This window comes from Anoplophora glabripennis, unplaced genomic scaffold (genome assembly GCF_000390285.2).
Source record: "Anoplophora glabripennis isolate ALB-LARVAE unplaced genomic scaffold, Agla_2.0 scaffold24, whole genome shotgun sequence".
In the NCBI taxonomy this organism is placed as follows: domain Eukaryota; kingdom Metazoa; phylum Arthropoda; class Insecta; order Coleoptera; family Cerambycidae; genus Anoplophora; species Anoplophora glabripennis.
In genome coordinates this window covers 1,947,471-1,970,299 of record NW_019416404.1, presented here as the reverse complement: position 1 = coordinate 1,970,299, position 22,829 = coordinate 1,947,471, and the positions used below count along the sequence as shown (strand labels likewise).

Here is a 22,829-nt window from a genome sequence, read left to right as displayed (position 1 = left end):
ATTTTATCGAAAAAAAAATTATAAGAAAAAATGTCATAGGGGTTGATTATTTCAACCCCTTACAAAAATAGTTCAGGGTTGAAAAAAATTCAAAAAGTGTAGTTTTATTGACAGATAATGTTCACCAAGTTTGGTTTCTTTAGCTTGATGTACGTGGAAGATAAAAAAGAAAAACAATTTTTTTTTGTAATTTTAGGAGGGGCGTAACTTTTCAGGGAAGGGTTTTTTCAAAAAATTTTATACCAAAGACCCCTATTAATTTTCATCGGAGAATCGCCCCTTGAATCTTTTCGGTGTTATTTAGATACACCCTGTATAACATTTTCTTCCGACCACTCCATACTACCGTTGAATGGACGCGCAGCAAGAACAACAAGCCTTTCGCTCGCCCGTCCAAATGTGTACTGCGACTCGAGGTGGATCGTGACGCGCCGTGTGCGCGCGGTTCCTGCACAACTCGAAAACCCCGTACTAATCTAGAGAACTAGGATCGCAAGTGTGTACTCGCCTTTACGGTTTACACGCTATCTAGCCTCTAAAACAACTGATTGTTTCGAAAACGGTAAGTTTTAAACACCATGCACATTTAATAAACTCACCTAATATTAACCAAGGAATTCAAAAACGAAATAATATACAGGGTGTTCCATTTAAAATAACAAAGTTATGTAGCGCCTGTAAAGCTAGAAATATTTTCTTCACATGGCCCACATGATTCCAGATAACTTTTACTAAAACCAATTTTGTATAAAATTTTACAGTTACAGAGTTACAGAAGAATCCCTCTTTGGTCGAACACAGTGTATTGCACCATTAAAGAAGGTGTGTGTTTCAAGGGATCGCGAAGTGCCTCGGAAGCGNTCACTTCCCTCGGATCCCGATATACCTCCTTAATAAAGTTAGCACCACAAAATCATTCTACGGAGTATTTTAAAAGTGGAGAAAAATATTGAGGCAAGATTCCATGTTGTAGATTAATTGTATAATGTTCAAAGTATGAACCTTAAAACTGACAATTTCATCTATAACTTGCGAGAAATATCATCAGATTCGGAACACAGGAGAAAATATATTGCTCATTAAACTTGGTCAAAATTTTGCATTACACATACTACAAATTTTTACCCAAGCTTCGAAAATTTCTCGGGTTTTATATTTAAATCCTTGTTTCTATCTATGTTGCGGGAATTTATTAAACGTCGAGCGATGAGAATGTTTAGAGCAAGAGTTTCCCAGCTGCTATCAACAAACTTGCAAATAAAAGGTCGCCGTTCGTCCAAGAGATGAAAACTGTGATTTTTCTTATGTAAATAAGCACCGGAAGATTAATACATCTTCCAAGCAGCTATTTTACTTCTGAAAGTTATTTCATATATTTCCGCTGCTTAGTTTCTGCATTTAAAACAAGAGAAGTAAATTTGCGACTTGTGAGAGTTTCTGAGAATCTAAAATTGTGAATGTAGATAGATCAAAGAGAGCTGGCGATGAGATGCGGGGTTTGCTTATAAACGGCTACGGAGGGTAATCAACGATATCTTCAATTCCTGATTACAGTCTATTTAATTATTTTCGTCTTAGTAATGATGTGAAAGATATTAAATTATGACGTTGAAATTTAAAGCGGAAATTGCTGTTTTAATTAAAAGTGTAATATGAATGCCAAGTCTTATTGTTAGTTAAAAAGATACGGAACATATTCTTCATAGTAACTTTTGAAACATTAAAGAGACCTAATTCCAGAAACCAATAGCAATATTACAACTGTGTTCCATTAAAAACAAACATTGAAAATACAAAATTTTTTAGGTATTACAAATGTAAACTCAAATAAAGTACATTGAATTCAAGTCTATTCAGCATATCAAGACGATCTATCAAATAAACCCAATTTTGTACAGCATAGTCACGCTTAACCAAAAAAATGGGCTTTAAAAATTTTATTTGTGTTTTTCAGCCGCATGGTACTTCTAATTGCGATATTTAGCATACACTCAATAAACCTTTAAAAAACTAGACTGAAGAACAAATTGCAGACGACCTACGACTCACATCGCATGTTTCGAAGTTTTTCCGAAATTCTCCTACAAAGTCCCGATTGTCGCCAGTCATTGCGGACAGCGCATAAAGGCGCGAAAATTTTCACCACTGATAAGGATTTTTTGGAAAATTAAAATTTCTATCAAAAAATGTTTATATACACTGTAAAAAAATTCACTCAATTTCACTCAACTTTACTCAATAATAATAATTGTCTGTCCACACCTGATTGAATGAAATTTTCATTCTATTAGTATGAGTACAACTAAAATTTTATGAGTGAAACTATTGCAACAGAAATGAGTGAATTTTACTCAAATGCTAACCATCAAGTGAGTGACTTTTGACTGTTCTGAGTATGCAAAACCAACATTTTCTCTAAATTTAACTATTATTGAGTAATTTTACTCAGACTTGGTTTATATTCTCTTTAAATATTAAATTAATATCATATCAAAGCCATAAACTACTAAGCTGCCACAGTGGTTTCTACATAAATCTGATTTAGATACAATCTTTTCAAATGTAATGACCCATATTAATTGTCATGGGTGAATGCAAAATTGAATGTCCTTTCGACTGATATAAGGTTGTCCATACTTATCTTTAACAGTTTTCCAGAAAAATCAGGTTCTTTTCTAAAGTCCGAAAAAGTAGCCATGTAACAGCTTCAAGAAGGCCTTGCAAAACCACTTTTCTCTCACATTTTATCAGGCCTGGGACTGACAGTGTCAATATTTACTGGAATAATTAAAAAGTGGTTTGACAAACAAAAGTAAACCACTAACAACAACTAAAACAAAACGGCAAAACGAAACTAACTGAAACTCGGAACACAACAAGGAGAAGATTTACATCAATTGCTCGAAGTGTCCTCTATTTTGATTAATACACAAACGAATTCTGTTTTTAAAAGGCTGTTCAACATTGGTCAGCATGTCCAATTTCATGCATTTTTCAATGCATTTGAAATGCTACTGTAATGCGCTGCCACATATCTTCCACGGTAGTTGCTGGTGTAACGTAAACTTTGTTTTTTATAAATCCCCATAAAAATAAGTCGCAACTTGTCATATTTGGACACATTGAAGGCCAACTCACTGGTTCCCCGCGCCCAGTCCATCTGTTGGGGAAAGTTTTGTGTAAAAACTGACGAACCGCAGCGGTATTGTGAGGTGGAGCACCATCATGTTGCGTCCACATTCTTCGAAGTGTAGCTAAAGGAATGTCGCTTAACAAATCTTCTAGAGAGTTTATTAAAAAGTTTAAATAAACTGCTCCAGCTGGTCAAAATAGAATGGTCCAGTGACATGGGTTCCCAAAAGTACTCTTCACACGTTCAAGGACCATCGTTGGCTATGAGTTGTCCGGAATTGGTAAAGATTGATTGGGTCATAATAATTGCAATTGTGACTATTCACGAAACCATTTTTATGAAAAGTAGCCTCATCGGAGAATATGACCCGTTTGAAAAAATCATTTTGATGTGCCCATTGACAAAACTCCAGTTTCCGCTGAAAGTCTACTTTTAGTAACTCTTGGTGTAATTGGATGCGATAAGGATGTGCTGTGCTTTTGTAAAATCCTATGTATCGACGTTGTACTAATACAATTGCAAGGACTTCTTGACGCTGTTACATAGCTACTTTTCCAGACTTTAGAAAATAACCTAATTTTTCTAGAAAACTGTTAGAGATAAGTATGGACAACCTTATATCAGTCGAAAGGGCATTAAATTTTGCATTCACCCATAATAATTAATATGGGTCATTTCATTTGAAACAAAAAAGTTTTTCAACTCGTAAGATTATTAAATGTAGGTCTCAGTATTTCCGAGTCTGAATAACGTACACGTTTTGCTCACAGATGACAAAATAGAGTAATTTATGCCAAAACAAACTGTGAAAACAACAGGTTTCTAACTCTTAAGGTACGTATACATCTGCCGAGCAACCCGCGCGGTGTGCGCGCCGCGCGTTCGTTGCTCGTCCAATGTTCGTTTGAATTATACATTTTGAAGAACCTTCCGCGATCCAAAGAAAACCCACGAACATTTTAGTAGACATTTTGCATTGTAGATGATCATGTCCCTGTCGCACGATAAAAATTACGCCGTTTCGGTGATGAGTGGTGCTTTTTTTGTCAACGGCAAATTTGTGGAAAAAGAAAAGGAAACAGTGAGTTGGTGGTACAATATCCTGTTTAAAAAATGGACTGGTACCGAGCTTATGATAGACTTGAAGTCGCAAGCAATAAGCGGTCAATATAAGAATTTTACTCGAATGTCATCTTCTGACTTCGAGAATCTGCTGCAGAAGATTGGTCCTCACATTTCCAAAGAAGATATTTATTTCCGCACGGCAATTTCCGCTCAAGACAAGCAAGTATTAATATTTGTTGTCCACAATTTGTTTAATTGTTGTTTATAACGCGCTGTATAATTCTCGATGACAATAGGAACAAAGTAGTAAATGTAAAAAGCAACGACGAACATGGATATATCTATATACAGGGCGTATCTAAATAACACCGAAAAAATTCAAGGGGCGATTCTCCGATGAAAATTAATAGGGGTCTTTGGTATAAAATTTTTTGAAAAAACCCTCCCCTGAAAAGTTACGCCCCTCCTAAAATTACAAAAAAAAATTGTTTTTCTTTTTTATCNTTTTTTCAACTTTGCGATTTTTTTTAACCATGTTCGCCATATTGGATCGAGTTTAAAGAACAAGAAACTCAATTTAGAATTTAATTTTCTATACGGTCATATTTTTTTTGTCCAGGTAATAATTTCTGCAAATTTAACATTAATCCGTGACAGAATGCTTGGGACTACAACAAGCCTTTCGCTCGCCCGTCCAAATGTGTACTGCGACTCGAGGTGGATCGTGACGCGCCGTGCGCGCGCGGTTCCTGCGCAACTCGAAAACCCCGTACTAATCTAGAGACCTTGCTGCAAACGCGCGGCGCGCGCTCGGAGCGGATCGCAAATGTGTACTCGCCTTTACGGTTTACACGCTATCTAGCCTCTAAAACAACTGATTGTTTCGAAAACGGTAAGTTTTAAATACCATGCACATTTAATAAACTCTACCTAACATTAACCATGGAATTCAAAAACGAAATAATATACAGGGTGTTCCATTTAAAATAACAAAGTTATGTAGCGCCCGTGAAGCTAGAAATATTTTCTTACATGGCCCACACGATTCCAGATAACTTTTATTAAAACCATTTTTTTATTAAATTTTACAGTTACAGAGTTACAGACGAATCCCTCTTTGGTCGAACACAGTGTATTGCACCATTGAAGAAGGTGTGTGTTTCAAGGGATCGCGAAGTGCCTCGGAAACGGACAACACTGATCCTTTCTTTTTACTTGCCGGTGACCGCAGCGAACGTGTCGATGTAAACACACCCGGAACCCCCGGGGATACGAGCATTCTATTATTTTCACGGCCAGTTTGGAAACTTCGCTTAATTACCGGAGGCGTGAGCGTAATCCCGGTTTTCTACATTGTCGGGGGGCCAGCCGTCTAATAGCAGTCGTCTCGGTCGGGTGGTCTTCCAGGCCGCGAGAAGCGAAACGGCTGTGCGAGTGTAAAGTCGGTTATGGTGTGGGGTAATTCCAATTAGTGTAAAGCTTCAGTTCTCGTCGGCATTCCACGCCAATGGGGAGAGCCATTGCTTTATCCTCTGTGCCTCTGAGAAGCAATTTACTGTCGAAAATAGTCGGTTTCTTCCGACCGTGCCTCAAACATAATCACATTAAAATTGTGAGAGCGCCATGTCTATTTAAAACACTTGTACGTGCCCTCTAATTTTCGAAACAGGAGTGAAAATACAGATATGCTGGATTATATGATGGAGTACTTCCACTCAAATATAGGCGGACTAACGGACACTTGTCTAGCACTACACACTAGACACCACGCCACGAGATGACCTAATGGGAACGAGGGGAACAGACAAAGACAACGCACGACAGCCATAGAATGGGGTGGGGTCAATCAATAATAAAGGCATTTACTCCGATTTACACAGTAAAAAAATAGGTGTGAGTGAAAGCAATAAAGGTTCGGAGTGAATCATTAAGTGATATTATTGAATACATTTTCACTCAATATTGGGCATTTTGATGATTTTACTTATTTGTGATTATATCTAAACTAAAACTGAGTACTCTCACTCAAATATATCTACTCCTTAAATAGACTCTTCATTTTAACTCGTATTAGGTGCACTTGCATCTAAATCAGAGAAATGCAGTGATTTAATTACTGTAATTAAAGACAATATATTAAGTATCGATTAATATTCGGTTAAATAAACGGATAGCTAAATTATTATCTATAATTACGTATTTGTAACGTATACTATAGGTTATGGCAATCTATTCGTCCGATCAGTTCTCCAGTTCCTTTAATCGAGACCTAAAATATTGTCTCTAAAACAGACCGACCTGCATAGAAACCACTGTGGCAGCTTAGTAGTTTATGACTTTAATAAAATGATATTTAAATTAAAATTTAAATAGAATATAAACCAAGTCTGAGTAAAAAATTACTCAATAATAGTTAAATTTAAATCACACTATTAGAAAAAAAGTCAACTCTAATAGCTATTTATGTAATCAGTTATGAAAAGTATGATTTTATGTAACGAGTGCAAGTTTGCGAAATCCCGCAGTATCGCACGAGTTACATAAAATCATGTTTCATAACGTATTACATACAGGGTGGGCCACCAGTAACGCCTCGGTCGCTAGTGATCAAACGGCAAATGTTATAGAAACCTGTTTAGGTGGGTACGTGTAGGTTGATTACGGCTACATTTTAAAAATATTTTGAAATATACAGGGTGTCCAGGAAAAGCGTACCATATCAAAGTTATGTTTTTTTAAATGGAACACCCTGTATTTTACTGCATTTTTGAAAGCACCGTAAAAAAATAGGTGAACTTTATTAAAGGTTCTGCATACCTAGGACTTACAGTTTGTGAGATATTTCAATTTTAGTGAAAATGCAGGCATAGCGTAGAAATTTAATATTAGCAATAAAAAAATAATTTTAAGGAAGCAGCTTTGGAGGGTCTATTTTAGATCCTTGAAGTTATAAATTGTTATATTTGTCGTCACTTAGTATTATACAGGGTGTTCAAAAAACTGCTGAATACTTCTCTCAACTTTAAACAGCAATAACTTGGTTATTTTAAATGGAACACCCAGTATATTTTTACTTTGGGAGTTGGGAAATTTAAAACTCTTTCAAACTGTGTATAGGTTCCCTATACCTATCTCTAACGGTATTGGAGATATTTGTGCCGTTTCGTTTTTTATCGATTTTTTTTGTAAGATGTATCCACGTGTCTCTATCGAGGTCTTTACTGAATTGGTTTGGGTTCTTCTTGATGACGTCTCTTTAAATATAAGGAGAAAAATGTGAATGCAAATAGATGGCGCACCTGCACATTTTTCATATTCAGTGAGAAATTATATAAATCGATAATTAAGTAATAAATGAGTAGGTAAGAATGGTCCATGTCAGTGGCTACCACAGGTGTCCAAACCTCTCGTAATGGACTTCTTTGTTTCGGGCTGTATAAAAATATATCTTGTACACAGTGTTCCACCTACTACTTGCGATGATATGAAGGAAAGGATTAGATATGCATTTGCCACAATCACCCCAAATATTCTAAGGAATGTGAGAATATCATTTGAAGATAGAATAAGATGCTGTATTCAAGAGAATGGTTATCAATTCGAACATCTATTAAAATTTTTCTTTGTTTCTTCTAAAAGTAAAATTTTCTTTAATAAATATTTTTCATGTTCATAAATAATTCAGTTACTTACTACAAACATATTTATACAAAATTAATAACTTTTTATAATTATTCTGCTTATAAAATAATATTTTTTATTAGAAAACTTTTTTGAATATTTTCATGATAATGATAAAAGGAACTTTTACTTTTAGAAAAAACAAAGAAAAATTTTAATTGATGTTCGAATTGATAACCATTCTCCTGAATACAGCATCTTATTCTATCTTCAAATGATATTCTCACGCAAATGCATCTCTAATCCTTCCCTCCAATATCATCGCAAGTAATAGGTGGAACATTGTATACAAGATTTTTTATATAGCTCGCAACAAAGAAGTCCATTACGGTGAGGTCTGGACACCTACGTGGCCACTGACATGCACCATTCCTACTTATCCATTTATTACTAAATTTTCGATTTAAATAATTTCTCACTGAATATGAAAAATTTGCAGGTGCGCCATCTAATTGCATCCTCATTTTTCTCAATATATTTAAAGAGACGTCATCAAGAAGAACCCAAACCAATTCAGTAAAGACCTCGATAAAGACACGTGGATACATCTTACAAAAAAAATCGATAAAAAACGAAACGGCACAAATATCTCCAATACCGTTAGAGATAGGTATAGGGAACCTATACACAGTTTGAAAGAGTTTTAAATTTCCCAACTCCCAAAGTAAAAATATACTGGGTGTTCCATTTAAAATAACCAAGTTATTGCTGTTTAAAGTTGAGAGAAGTATTCAGCAGTTTTTTGAACACCCTGTATAATACTAAGTGACGACAAATATAACAATTTATAACTTCAAGGATCTAAAATAGACCCTCCAAAGCTGCTTCCTTAAAATTATTTTTTTATTGCTAATATTAAATTTCTACGCTATGCCTGCATTTTCACTAAAATTGAAATATCTCACAAACTGTAAGTCCTAGGTATGCAGAACCTTTAATAAAGTTCACCTATTTTTTTACGGTGCTTTCAAAAATGCAGTAAAATACAGGGTGTTCCATTTAAAAAAACATAACTTTGATATGGTACTCTTTTCCTGGACACCCTGTATATTTAAAAATATTTTTAAAATGTAGCCGTAATCAACCTACACATACCCACCTATACAGATTTCTGTAACATTTGCCGTTTGGTCACTAGCGACCGAGGCGTTACTGGTGGCCCACCCTGTACAAGATTTTTTTCTAATTTTTACGAAAAATGGGAAATACAAGTTTTTAATTTTGATCATTTACAAGTATAATTTAAATGACAATTATCTAGTAGGTCAGTGTCAGTTTAAATTTTCTTGTCATTTGGCTTGACATTTAATAGACGCTGATCTATTCTGTGACGCAGATCGTTACTACTACCATTTATTTGGAAAAATGTGTGATTTATGTTCAGATTCTGACGATATACCGAGCGATATCAAAGAAGCAGCAAGAAATGCCGTATGTTCACTGATTACTGAAAAATCTAAAGCGGTATATGACTTGGATTATGAAAAATTTGAGAAATGGCGTGAACAGAAGAAAGTAAAACACGTCAATGAGAAAGTACTATTGGCATATTTTGAAGGTAAGAAGAATTTGAAGGCTTCTACGCTATGGACACAGTACTCCATGTTGAGAACTGAGCTGTCTTTAAAAAAAGGTATAGACAGTAAAACATACAATAGTTTGATAGCATTTTTGAAAAGGCATTCTGATGGATACCACGCTAAAAAATCAAACGTTTTTTCAAAAGTAAATATTGCAAAGTTTTTGACGGAGGCAGATGACAATAATCTTTTAATGGCTAAGGTAACTAATATGCTTCATTTAGTTGTCAGTTTACTAATTCGCATTTTTTGCTGTAGGTTGTGTTGGTTGTGGGAATAAATGAGGAGACGTATTTTCGAGTAAATATTCCAAATACAAAAACTAGAGTAATTCGTGAATTTGTAATCACCCCGGGAGATATAGAAGAACTAAGCTTCGTTGACATTATCAGGAAGTATAGAAACCTACGCCCGGAAAATATTAAATACAATAGATTCTTTGTTAGATATAGAATTGGTAAATGTGGTGTACAACCAGTAGGAATTAATACTATTGGTCAGTTACCAAATATCATTGCTCAAATGATTGGTTTGACGAATTGTGCATTATTCACGGGGCACTGTTTCAGAAGATCTTCGGACACTTTACTTACAGATTCTGGGGCCAATATTTTAAAAATAAAACAACCCGGCGGCTGGAAGTCAATTTCTGTTGCAGAAGGATATGTTGAAAATTCTGTCGAAACTAAAAAACTATTTCCGGTGATATTCTTGGAGAACCGAGTAATACCAATAACACATCACGGATTATTACTTAAGTTCAACAAATAAGATTACTTCTTAAATTAGTTTCACTAACTGTACCAACTGCGTTGTGAATATTTATAGTTAAATAATAATAATAAATAAGTAATTAATAAAGTGTTATTTATAAAATTACTGACTTAAATAAAAGTTACTTTATTATTTTTCTGTTGTATTTTGTTTAATTCTTTTTTGCAATTAGTGACATAACGAACTTTTCGTAACTAGTTGCGTAATGGTTTTCATTATGTAACTAGTTACATAAAGTAGAACGTTTTGACACTTGTTTCGATAACAAAAGATGTTACTTTATATGTCAAGTTTAGAAAAATTGGTTTTTATACTCAGTAACTCGGATTTGAGTAAAACTCACTAATTCCTGATGCAATAGTTTCACTCAATTGTACTCATACTAATATAGTGAAAATTTCACTCAATCTAATGTGGACAGAAATTGATACATTATTGAGTAAAATTGAGTGGAATTTGAGTGAATTTTTCTTACAGTGTTTAGATTAGTTTATTACAAAGCTAGGAAGACGTAAAGTCACCGAATTCTCTTGACATAAGGCATAATGTACTTGTGTACATTAATTTTTAACCTACAGACGTTAAATCAAAATCCGACAACTCATAAACCCTGAACCCATAACCCAGTAGTAGGAAATTATTTAATTTAGTAAATATGTCATAAAGACAGCCCTTCCTAAGGTTGTTATTTAAATTTAGAGTAAGAGGATTAAGAACTTAATTGCTCCTGCACTAAATATCTATACGCCTGCTTTGGTTTCTAATTAGGTAGAATACTCCACAAAGAATTATGATATACAGACTTAGACTTCTAATTAGCTTGTATTCTATGTAAGCGCCTCTAATTTTGCAGAAAGTCTTTAATGGAGCAGAGGTGAGGTGATATAGTATATTTATCTTTATCGTTCACATATTCAGATTAAAGATAGGATTAGTTCCATTTAGGTTAATGGCAAATGCTTCCCGAATATTATAAATGAAATTGTAGCACAATTTTTACAGTATTCGTAAATGATTATAAACAACGGGACCGGTAATTTTATTTCCTGGGCGTTGGCAATTAAATTTGGGTAATATTAAAATATATTAAGATAAGATCGTTTTTTATAATGCTCATAAAAATCTACAAGACCTATCAGAAAATTAGTTATTTTATGTTGTAGGCAATTAAATTACCTACAATTTAAGGTATAGAGGGTGTAAGAAATTTAACTGACATTACTTCAGCATGAGATAGAGTAATCAACGTGGCAGACTTGTCCTACGGAAAAATTGTAAACAATTATTATTCTAAAACATTTAGTAAATTTCAAGACAATTGCTGAACACTCACCCCGTCAACACGTCTTTTCCTATACAAGTTTTCTATACATTAGTTTTCAATAAAATTCTTTATTATTACCGTTGAGAAAGCGTTTTATTCTTGCTGTACAGCGAAAGCAACCCTCAGTAAAATAAAGGCCGAACGCAAAAAAATCAATTTAGAAAATTATGCATTATTATTGCAAAAAGCGATGGATGCAAAAAGAGCGAATCCCCGAGCGGCTTTTGCGTGACCCTGGATCAATTTATTTATAACGTCGTTTTGCATATCTTACTTTAATAGTTGTAAAGAGCAACTTAATTTCAACTTTTTGAAATTGTCTTTTTCGATACGTTTATTTGGTTCTATATCTATGATATTAACTAAAAAAAATAGATACCTTAAATTGTAGGTGATTTAATCTACAACACAAAATAACTTATTTTTCGAAAGGTCGTCTAGATTTTCATGGGCAGTAAAAAAGTGAAAAAAAAAACACGTAATTTTGCGTAATTTGTAATATTTTTTTTCGTTCAAACTCTAATGTGACTGGTGTAGTAAAAGAATCTTTTGATGACGCTAAGATTTAGAAATCTTTAGTTCACAGTACCAATTGTGCAATGTTGGATGCCTAACCTCGACGTTCACGTGGCTCGTAATCATTTATGAAGGTTGTGTATTACAAACGCATCTTGTTTGCGACATCTACACGACTATTGTGGTCCTTTCTTTAACAAAACATATTCTTAATCTTCATAATGTGCAAAACCGTACTTATCTTATCAACTTAGACGTCACCTGTTACATGGGTGTTGCACAATAATGAAAAGGTAATATTGACAGTTGGTTGAAGGGAGCGCAAAAACAAGCGCTTATAGGTGGGGAATTCTGGAAGGAAGCCTAAAGAGTTTAAAATAAGTAGTTGAAGTGAGAACAGTGTGCAGATAGGTAGCAAGACGATCGGCGGGCAGTGTGTCAAAAATAGTGAGAAATTAAGTGTTTAATCGGTATTAGTTAGCAGGTAATATTCTCTAAGTACTTTGTTGTTAATTGTTCTATGTAATCTTATGGATGTGATGATTATGAATGTTTCATGATAATAGTTCTGTATATGTTTAGCTTTCATTGTCTTATGCTCAGGGGCGTATATTTTTCTAACGTAAAATTGTTACAATTATTATTAACGATTGCTCATTATTTATTACCATGTTTAAACATGTATATATTGTCGTGGCTGCCCAGATATTGCAATAACAACTTCTTTGTTTCACATTTAACTTGTTTTATCATGCTTACGTTGTTCTTTGATTTGTTGTGCTCACTTTATGTCATACGCATGTAAGAGCTTTGTTGAATTTACTAACATTTTCGCCCATGATATTAAATACAAAGAAAAGAATTGCTCTGGATTTCCTCCCATATGGGGCTCCAGTACTTTACCTATTTATTATTATTATTGTTGTCATTATTGTTGTTGTTCTTCCGAAATCTCAACTATAGCTGAATTGCCTCCCGCATGGGACTCCAGTACCTTCCCTATTATTGTTGTTATTATTATTGTTATTATTGTTGTTATTATTGTTGTTATTATTACCTTCCAGCCCTGACGGGTAACTAACACCAAACCTCTTCAGTTTTAATTGGAAGTGTGTATGACTAATATGAGTGAGATGACATTTAGTGACACATTAAATGAGACAGTTCTTATTTATCATTAGCAAAGGATCTTAATTTATGCCTTTGGTTAGCGGTTGTTTTGTATTTATATTTGGGTGGTAAGAGCAACGATCGTGGGTTTCTCTGCCATGCTCTTTCCCCACAGGAGCTCTAGGTGAGCCTGGCACTCTCATTTTATGTTAAATGGTTAATGTTTTTGTTGTTCTTTCTATTTGTCACATGTTTAATTTGAAGATTGTTGTACATAAGTAATAAAGCTAGGTGTATTTACTCTGTCTTTGTTTTATAAAATTGAACCATACTTCCTCTCTTTAAAGTTAGTAGCCAGCGCCTTCCGGTCAATTAAAACATAAATACATACAACGTAGGTATTCCTTATGACGATCACATATTTCTGGCTACAACTACGTTTATATTTTCTTTTTTTAATCGAACCTGTGGTTATACTACAATAAATCTCTAATGATTATATTTGCATGAAAGTTGAATACCAAAACACGATTATTTTTCGATCAGTTAAGAACAGTCCTGAGAAATACCACAAATTAATGAGTATAGGCCAATATATTCAGGAGTTATCTAAATATTACGATTTAATCCCTAAGGGACATGGTTGCTTTACCAGACGTGCTTGATTAGCTGCGTTTACCCGCCCGGTTCAACATGTCGGTTTTGGTTTAATTATACAACTTCCCTCACGGCGGAGCACACTGGTTACAGTTTTCTTCTAATAAATCGGTATTCAGCAGGACGCCCAACCATTTGTCAAACCGCCTTAATATAGCCACTGAGATGACAAAGCTGGATGATACATTTTGTTTCACCTATTCACTCACTTCCCCCGGGCCGTTTCTTGTCCTTTTGGGATTAGGCGAGCACTTTGGACTTACCAAAGCGACAAACAAGATGACGTTCTATTATCTCGTCCGAGTTTGGGGGCGCCGGGACGGCCCACAAAGAACAGATAATGTTAATCGTTAGGCAGTCAGGTCAAATTAGTTGGCAACTTTGACCTGGATTGGCGAATTAATTAGGCGGGCCGCAGCGGGTTTCTTGCACGCCGCACGCCTGAAGTTTTGGAGTCAAGGGGGGGCGTCTTTGATTGGGGTGGTCGGGGGCGACTTTGAGCCGGTGGCAGGTTAGTTAGCGACTGCGGTAATAGCGTCTGGACGACGTCGGCCCCAAAACATGTCTTGGCAGTGTCATGTCTCTATCGGAAAATTATTTCTCGTTCAAAGGCGGCTCCTCTGTATGTGCGCAGAAGTGCAGAATCATCGAAATTATAAAAGAAATAATCAAATTCACGTTTTTATAAAAATTCGGTGTAATGAATATAAAATTATCATTAATTTTATTATTTTAATAGTTTAGTCCTATAACTAGTGCCAGTCCAAACTCAAACTGTAACAAAGCAGCACTGGTTCTCAGAAATCATCGTATCGGATCGGCATCGTTGAAATATTGGCTACTCAAATCGTCATTTATGAGCGTGAATGGCGGAATAAGCCGAAGCTCGATCGGGCTTGCTTCGAATGTCGTGAAAATTTCCGCCAAATAGCTGCGTTTCGAGCAGATCGACAGTTAGACAATTTAGATTTGAAGTAATTAGTTTAAATAAAAAATCGAAATTAAAGTTAAAACTTAAAGTTAACCTCAATTTCAGAACCTCAGTTATTATAAACAGTTAACAGTAAAGGGTTTAATTACTGAAATTGTTGTAGCCCAGTCGGGTTGTCATTTAACCGGGGAAAAATTAAGGACTGCAATTTTATTGTTCTAACCTTTAGGAGGGGTCAATAGTAGTGTAAATTCAGAATCGCGACTGAATTCCACCCCTGCATCAGCCGCCATCTTGAATTTAAGGAAAAATCGTTTTTACTCAATATCTCGGCCATTTTCAACTTTACAACAAAAATGGTATGGACTTAAATTGTTGCAAATGCGACAACTTCTTTCATTACAAATTTTATCGTGCGATCGATATTTTTCAAGTGAAGGGGGAAAATAGTGACAAAGTATAGTTATTGAATTATCTCGTTTGTTATTGACTTTACGAGATAAATATACATAAACAAAGTTGGAAAGAATTATATTTTATACAATTTTGATCTCTTTGATTTTTTCGCTACTACCTACATTTAAGGTCCTACGCTTGCGGCAAAGGCGCAGAGCAATATGAAAATCGTTTTGGCAAACTCTTTTCCACACCACCACCGGCCGGGGTAGAGTTTCAGGCCCGTTTTTACATGGTATCCCCAATAGGCCTAATCTACGTGTCATTGCTTGCAAGATAGTTGCGACTTGTGCCGTCTTCCTCTTTATGGAAGATTCTTTCAAGCGTTAAAGGTGTAAGCCATGTTTTTTTTAAATTTATTTTTTCTTATAGCTGTTTTACATTGACAATTTATTGATCAATTAATTGATGAAGTCGCTTCATCAAGAAATTGGACATGTGTAATGCACCAAATCTGCTGTCAAATAATTTCATGAATTTATTCATCAATTTCTTGACGAATTAGAGCATGTTCTAATTTTCGTCACCAACCCAACAGATTTCCAGCCTCAGATCAGTAAGGAGGTTATGTTATTGGAATATCTAAATAATTGTGTGGCGTCGTACTAGTTTTGCATTGTTTTTACTGATTTGTTACTTACAAACACTAATATTCATATAATATGTGTCAGAACGGTACCACTGTTGTATCACTACAATTATGAGTGGAAAGGTGACATTTTTGAAATTTATTTGCTTCTTTGATTCGTTGGTAGAACTGATTCATGCGTCAAAAAACTTGACAAAGTCTGTAGCAGTGTAAAATCACACTGTTTACCAATAAAATCGTGAATTAATTCATGAAGAACTTCGTCAATTTATTCATCAATAAATTGTCAATGTAAAACGGCTATTATAAAGTTTCGATCATTCTTGTTCATGGCCAGCTGCCGACGTCAGGCCTATGGAATGTTGATCCCTTGAGTTTAGTTAGGCTTGCCATAGGCGTTGGACCTTAAATGTTGGTAGTAGCGAAAAAATCAAAGACATCAATATTGTAGAAAATATAATTCTTTCCAACTCTGTCTATGTATATTTATGTCGTAAACTCAATAACAAACGAGATAATTCAATAATTATACTTTGTCACTATTTTCCCCCTTAACTTGAAAAATATCGATCGCGCGATAAAATTTGCAATGAAAGAAGTTGTAGGAAATCGCATTTGCAACAACTTAAGTACTTACCATTTTTGTTGTAAAGTTGAAAATGGCCGAGATATTGAGCAAAAACAATTCCTTTGAAACTAACTCCTGCAAGGTCCTCCGCTCGCGTCTTTACCGCAAGCGTAGGACCTTAAATATTGGTTATAGCGAAAAAATCAAAGACATCAAAATTGTAGAAAATATAATTCTTTCCAACTTTGTTTATGTACATCTATGTCGTGAAGTCAATAACAAACGAGATAATTCAATAATTATACTTTGTCACTATTTTCCCCCTTAACTTGAAAAATATCGATCGCACGATAAAATTTGTAATGAAAGAAGTTGTCGCATTTGCAACAATTTAAGTCCATACCATTTTTGTTGTAAAGTTGAAAATGGTCGAGATATTGGGCAAAAACGATTTTTCCTTAAATTCAAGATGGCGGCTGATGCAGGGGTGGAATTCAGTCGCGATTCTGAATTTACACTACTATTGACCCTCCTTAAAGGTTAGAACTATAAAATTGTGATCCATAATTTTTTCCCGGTCAAGCCCTTTTTTTGTCTAACCCGACTGGACTATTGGCCAGAGCAGTGTAACAACACATAAAAAACAATGCAATTTAATAAAGACATACTTACGAAACTGGATTTGGGATTGTTCCGAAAAAAAATGCTTTTTTATGTGTGTGTTAGGTGTTGATCACGACGAAAAAGTCCGTAGGAAACGTTTCCAACAGTGAGACCCGTGCGCATTCCGACATAATGCTTACCATAAATTTCGAGTCAAATGCGATTACATATAGTTTATTACTTAACAGATTCAGTTACAGGACAAATATAAATAAAAAATGCATTACATATCTGCCTCGCTTGTAAGGGCAAAAATATTCGCCTAAAATTACCCAATAAGAAATATCATAGACCGACACTGCGTTTGTTGCCCCCAGAAGTGATACCAGACCAAACATGTAGGTAGTTATAAATATTCAGAAAAATTTTGCTCAAGTTTTAACTGATGATATTGCGGGAAACAACTACTTTGCGGACTAAAGCCCCGATTAATCAATAAATCAGTATTTATTTATATCTGGAATTTCTAATCATAAGTTTATGTATTTTTTATAGTTCCAAACAAACATTATTTTATTATAACATATCCTAACTTTATTTATGTGTGTAGTGGGAGTTTAAACGTGAAATTAAGAAACACCCTGTATAAACTAACACAAGTAGAATTGTTGTTAATGTAAACTATTATTGTTGCCTTTTTTATTGATACTGATATAGTAACAAGAGTGTTTCCAGCACAATATACTGTTGAAAGGATTTTTTCCGGTGACATATTTCATTCATACGCTTAATGCGTGTTCAATCAATGTTTCGTTGCCATGAGGACAATACCTGAGCGTTACCAATAAATCCATAATTAACAGCGAACGGTCGTTTAACTAATAATTGATATACGTATGTGTGTTTATGGATTAGTTGCTTAGAGTTAACAGGGCTATTGTATATCCCCTAACGTATACCCTCTCTACTACAATTGCTCATTACGGTGTAATAGGTGCAGGCCTATGTCTATAACTGGATGTATGTATGATAGATACGCCATGTTTGAATAATATTAAGTGATTTTAACTGCGATTATAATATATCTGCTGTTGTTAACTCTTTAAGTTTGAGTTAAGATGTACCACAAAAGTTGTGCTGAAACCAATTTTGAAAAATTTAACGTCGCCGTCGCCGTCGCTACAGGTGAAGTATAGTTTCAATAAAATTGTTATATAAATTTCCAGAATATGTGTATATAGATGCTAAAAATTCGCTTTAGTTTAGGAAAACTGATTTGAATCCCATAAAAATTGAAATGTGGTGTGCAGCACGAATGAGAATTACCAGAAAATATCGAGCTATTCATAAATCAAATTCTGGATCACAGGCAGACGAATAGAAAAAGCTTGTTTCTGAAACAATATCTTTCACAATTTCTTAATAACATTTTGTCGCAACTAACAGATAAGAGCAATTTTACTACTCAAAAAAAAAAGATAACCTTTACAAAGGACAATCGTTGCCTGAAAGCCGTCTCAAAATTAGAAATTTTTCCTCATTTATTTTTACAATTTAGTCCTCCTTTAGATCCCAAAGATCCGCAAGCCTATGAAATTTTATTTGAAGATAGCCAGTACAAAACAATTGCAAAAAGTTACAAATATATTGAAGAATATTAATTAAAAATTGATGACACCGAGGCTAAAGGTCGACGATCCTGGGTGTGTAAGGACATTGAACTTTGTTCCCTTGTCATTGACTGTTGACATTCAGTTAGGTATTGACCTTGACTTTTAATCTTTTTTATTTCGAAGGATATTTTCCCAAGTATTTAGAAGTATTTTGACATATTTGAGGAATTTTGATGTAATTTGAGGTTTTTTCGAGGTTTGAGCGGTATTTCAATGTACAGACTTTGCAAGTTAGGTATATTTATTATCTTATGACACTCTCCATGAATAAATAATAATTTTAGAATGTCAGCATTTGAATATATGTAAAAGTTTTCCATTCTTTAACAATATTTAATGCTCAAATAAACATTCACTGTATGTGTTAAATTGACAACAATAAACTAGTGACAGGTTAGGTGCTTGTTTTGAAGTTCCACTAAAAATTTCACAGCCATCCTCGCAAGAAATTATGCGACATCCGTTGACTGCACGAAAAACAGTGAATACCTTAAAAACCAAAAGAGATAGGTATAGGGAACCATTATACCATTCAAAAGAGAACAAAATTGTTCATCAGGTTGCGCAAAAATATACAGGGTGTTTCATTTAAAAAAAAATAAGATGGTTTAAAGTTGACTAAACTCGGCATTAAATTTCTACCACCCTGTATGAATTAAGTGATTTTGAAATTATGGCAGGGCAGCTTAAAGTTTTAATTATGTTCTCTATAAATTTTATCGCTCTAACTTTATTACTGTAAAATGCACATCTTTTTGAATTAGGCAGTTTTTTAAATTTTTCTTTAAAAAAAATTAAATATATCAAAAACGGTTAACTTTAAGAATAGGAAACCTTTATGAAAGTTCACCTAAAAATTGACGTAGAATCCAAAATTGCAATAATATACAGGGTGTTCCATTTAAAATTACGAAGATGACGTCAACTTGCGGTATAACCGGAAGCGTTAGGTGGACGCCATTACTTTAGTTGAGAGCAGCATGCCCGAAAACATTATTGCCCAAATTTTCAAAATTAAAATCGAAGTAGTCTCTGAAATATGTCTAATGTCTCGTCACCGTGGGACACCCTGATTTCATAAGTATTTCGAAGTAAAGTAGTAAGTAAATTTTCAAAGTATTTCCGCGTATTTAGTGGTTTTTGAGGTATTTTGATGTTTTTAAATGTTATTGAAAGCGTCTCGAACTATTTTAATGTATTTGAAAGAAGACTTTTTATACAATCTATAACGAATGACGTATTTTGATGTATCCTAAAGCTATCTTCTGTTTATTCAGTATATAAAAACACATTAAATTAAGAAGTCCACCTGAAACAATTGTACAATTGTACATTTGTACAAACAATCAAAAATTGTTGTTTCCTGGCATCACTTTCACAGGGCTATACCCAAGCAGGCGCTGGTTCTTTTGTATCTTACCATATTTTGATCCTAGGAGTTTCAGAACGAGCGTTGTCCCAACCTTTTTGTGACATCCTGTATATTCCTAAAATTTTGACGACCGAAAGGAATACCGCGTGAATGTCCTTATATCTTCTTCCATACATAAATAAGTTTGCATCTGAGCTAGCTCCGCCTACAAATAGTGCACACTGGACATGACTCGAAATAGCTGCTATCCCAAACCGCCGCGTTAATGTCTTGTTATTTCCAGCCAATTGCGTTTTTTCTCACTCTGTACCATTACTACTACATACTATTCCCTGATTTTTTCTGATTTACTTGTTTTTCAGACACTTTGGTGAAGCAATTATTACTTTGATATCCTTTTAAGGTAATGGCAAGACTGACTTCTATTATTACATGAATTATTAACATTAATTGTATTTACTGTGACATTTTGATAATACTGCACATTTTAACAATTTGTAACTGTCGTCAATTTCTTAAAGTCTTCTGTTTTTTTGGGACACCAGACATCATTTCTTATTTATGAACACATTTGATGTATATTTTCCAACAATGCTGCAAATGGAAAGCTTTACGAAACAAAAACTGGTGTTGACGAACGAAATTAACGTCGAAACTAGCACGATACTAACGAAATAGAATCCCCAGAATAAAATTACAACCGAAAAGCAACCGCGTACAAATTTGTCAGAGGCAATGGAAGTTCTGCATCTCCAGGGACCTGATTTATTATTCGAATGTATGTAACTGAAATAGTGAATGCAACCACGAACTAATACACTTCCAGACCTCAGAGTTGCCTATTTGCATACCGCAGCGTTTGTAAATCATTAAACTAAGTTGACTTTGATTCATTTTACGTTGACAAATGCGGGGAAAATCTCCCACCGGGCTTTGAGTCGGTCGGATTGAATAATAAAAAAAAAGTCATACGATATTTTAGTGCGCCGTACACCGCGACTATCAATCTTTTTTACGTACTCAAAAATCTTATATAACAGATAATCGAACGTAAAAAAACCCTCTTAGCTCTAAATTGGGTGCGTGATACTCACGAACGAGATATCTCAATTTTTCTTTACCAGACAGTCTCGGAAAAAACTGGGAGAGAAGTCACAAACAATAAAAAGAGCTCCTCGTAAAATCGATTTATTTTCTCCGGATCTTACGTTTTGTTTTGTGGGGTAAAAGGTGGGATTGAATATTGGGCATAACGTTATTATATTTATTTGCCATATAAAATAAAAAGCACGTTCTTTGTGGAACGTATTTTTCACAAAAACTCGACTCGAATACGTTCTGAAGATAGTCACTGTTTCTAAATTTGTAACAATACAGGGACTTAAATGAATAAAAAATGAATAATATGAGCGTAACATTAATCGTTGTGTGTAAAGTTGTAATGTTGGTGAATTTTATCACAAGTTGGCAACAACGCCAGTCAATCATTGATTCTTAATAAACAATATTGTGAAAATTAGTAAATTTAGAAAGTTTAAAGACAATTCATTGTTTTGCAGATTTATTTTTGAATAGCAGAAATAATATTTTTTTAGGATGAAGATACACTTTTAAGGATATAAATTTTAGTCATCTTTTAAAGCTTAAAACAATTTTAACAACATAACTTGATCAAATATCAATTATTTAATATACTGTTATTATTATACCGTACGCGCCTAAAGTATGGAATAAATTCAGTAAAAACGAAATAAATTTTTTTGGGAAAAATCCTCGAACAGGTCGATTTTTAATTTAAAAAATACATATTTTAGCACAAGAGGCGATTTTCAACCGTCATTTGTTTTCGAGTAATGACGTCATCGACATTTTTTTTAAATAGCAACCCCATTTTTTTTATTCTGAAAGATCCTTTCATTGTCGATCCGATAGTATTAAAATGATGCCATCTTACATAGGAAAGTTTTCGAATAAATGAGGATTGAATGTTAGAAAACGTAAATTTTATTCATTAAAATAATAACAATTCCTAGGTCAAGCAAATACAATTCATTGAATTTTCTACCTATATTAAGTGTTCGAATTTCCACCCACTGACTTCATGACAATACTCAAGTCTGTGTAGAAATTCTTCTTGTACATTATGAATTATTTCTGGGGTAACTGTGTATTTCATCTATAATACAATTTTGGAGTTCTTCTAAATTATGTGGTCTATTAACGTACACTTTGAACTTTAAGTAGCCCCATAAGAAATAGTCCAGGGGTGTAAGATCTGGGGATCTCGCGGGCCATTCTATCGGTCCTCGTCTGCCTCCTAGGAAAACAATTGTCTAGAAAATCTCGAACAGGGCGCGCATAGTACGGAGGTGCACCGTCTTGCTGAAACCATATGGTGTCATCACGAATATCAGGGTCACTATCGTTAGGAAAAATTACTGCAAGCGCAGGAACAAGGTCATTTTGTAAAAACTCTAAATATCTTTCTCCTGTGAGGGTTCCTTCAAAGAAGAAAGGCCCTACTATTCTGTTGTTAACTATTCCAGCCAATTCCATGCTATCCAATGAGGATTTTCCCGACTCCAATACCTGCAAGTTTGACGGTTCACTGTACCATTGAAACAAAACGTGACCTCGTCTGAAAAAAGTATTTACCGGTGTAAATATCTATTTACTTGACATAAATCCATCATAATTTCACAAAAGTGTAAGCGGCGGTCGGGATCGTCTTCATTGAGTTCCTGCACAAGTTGAATTTTGTAGGGATGATATTTTTCCTTCCTCAGGATACGTAGCA

The 22,829-nt window shown here is 34.4% G+C and overlaps 1 protein-coding gene across 1 annotated transcript in view; it reads right to left on the bottom strand.

Annotated features, from left to right (window-relative positions):
• The window catches only part of LOC108910970 (neural-cadherin-like), a 313,375-nt gene that overhangs the window by 262,553 nt on the left and 27,993 nt on the right, over window positions 1-22,829 (bottom strand). The window lies entirely within an intron of this gene.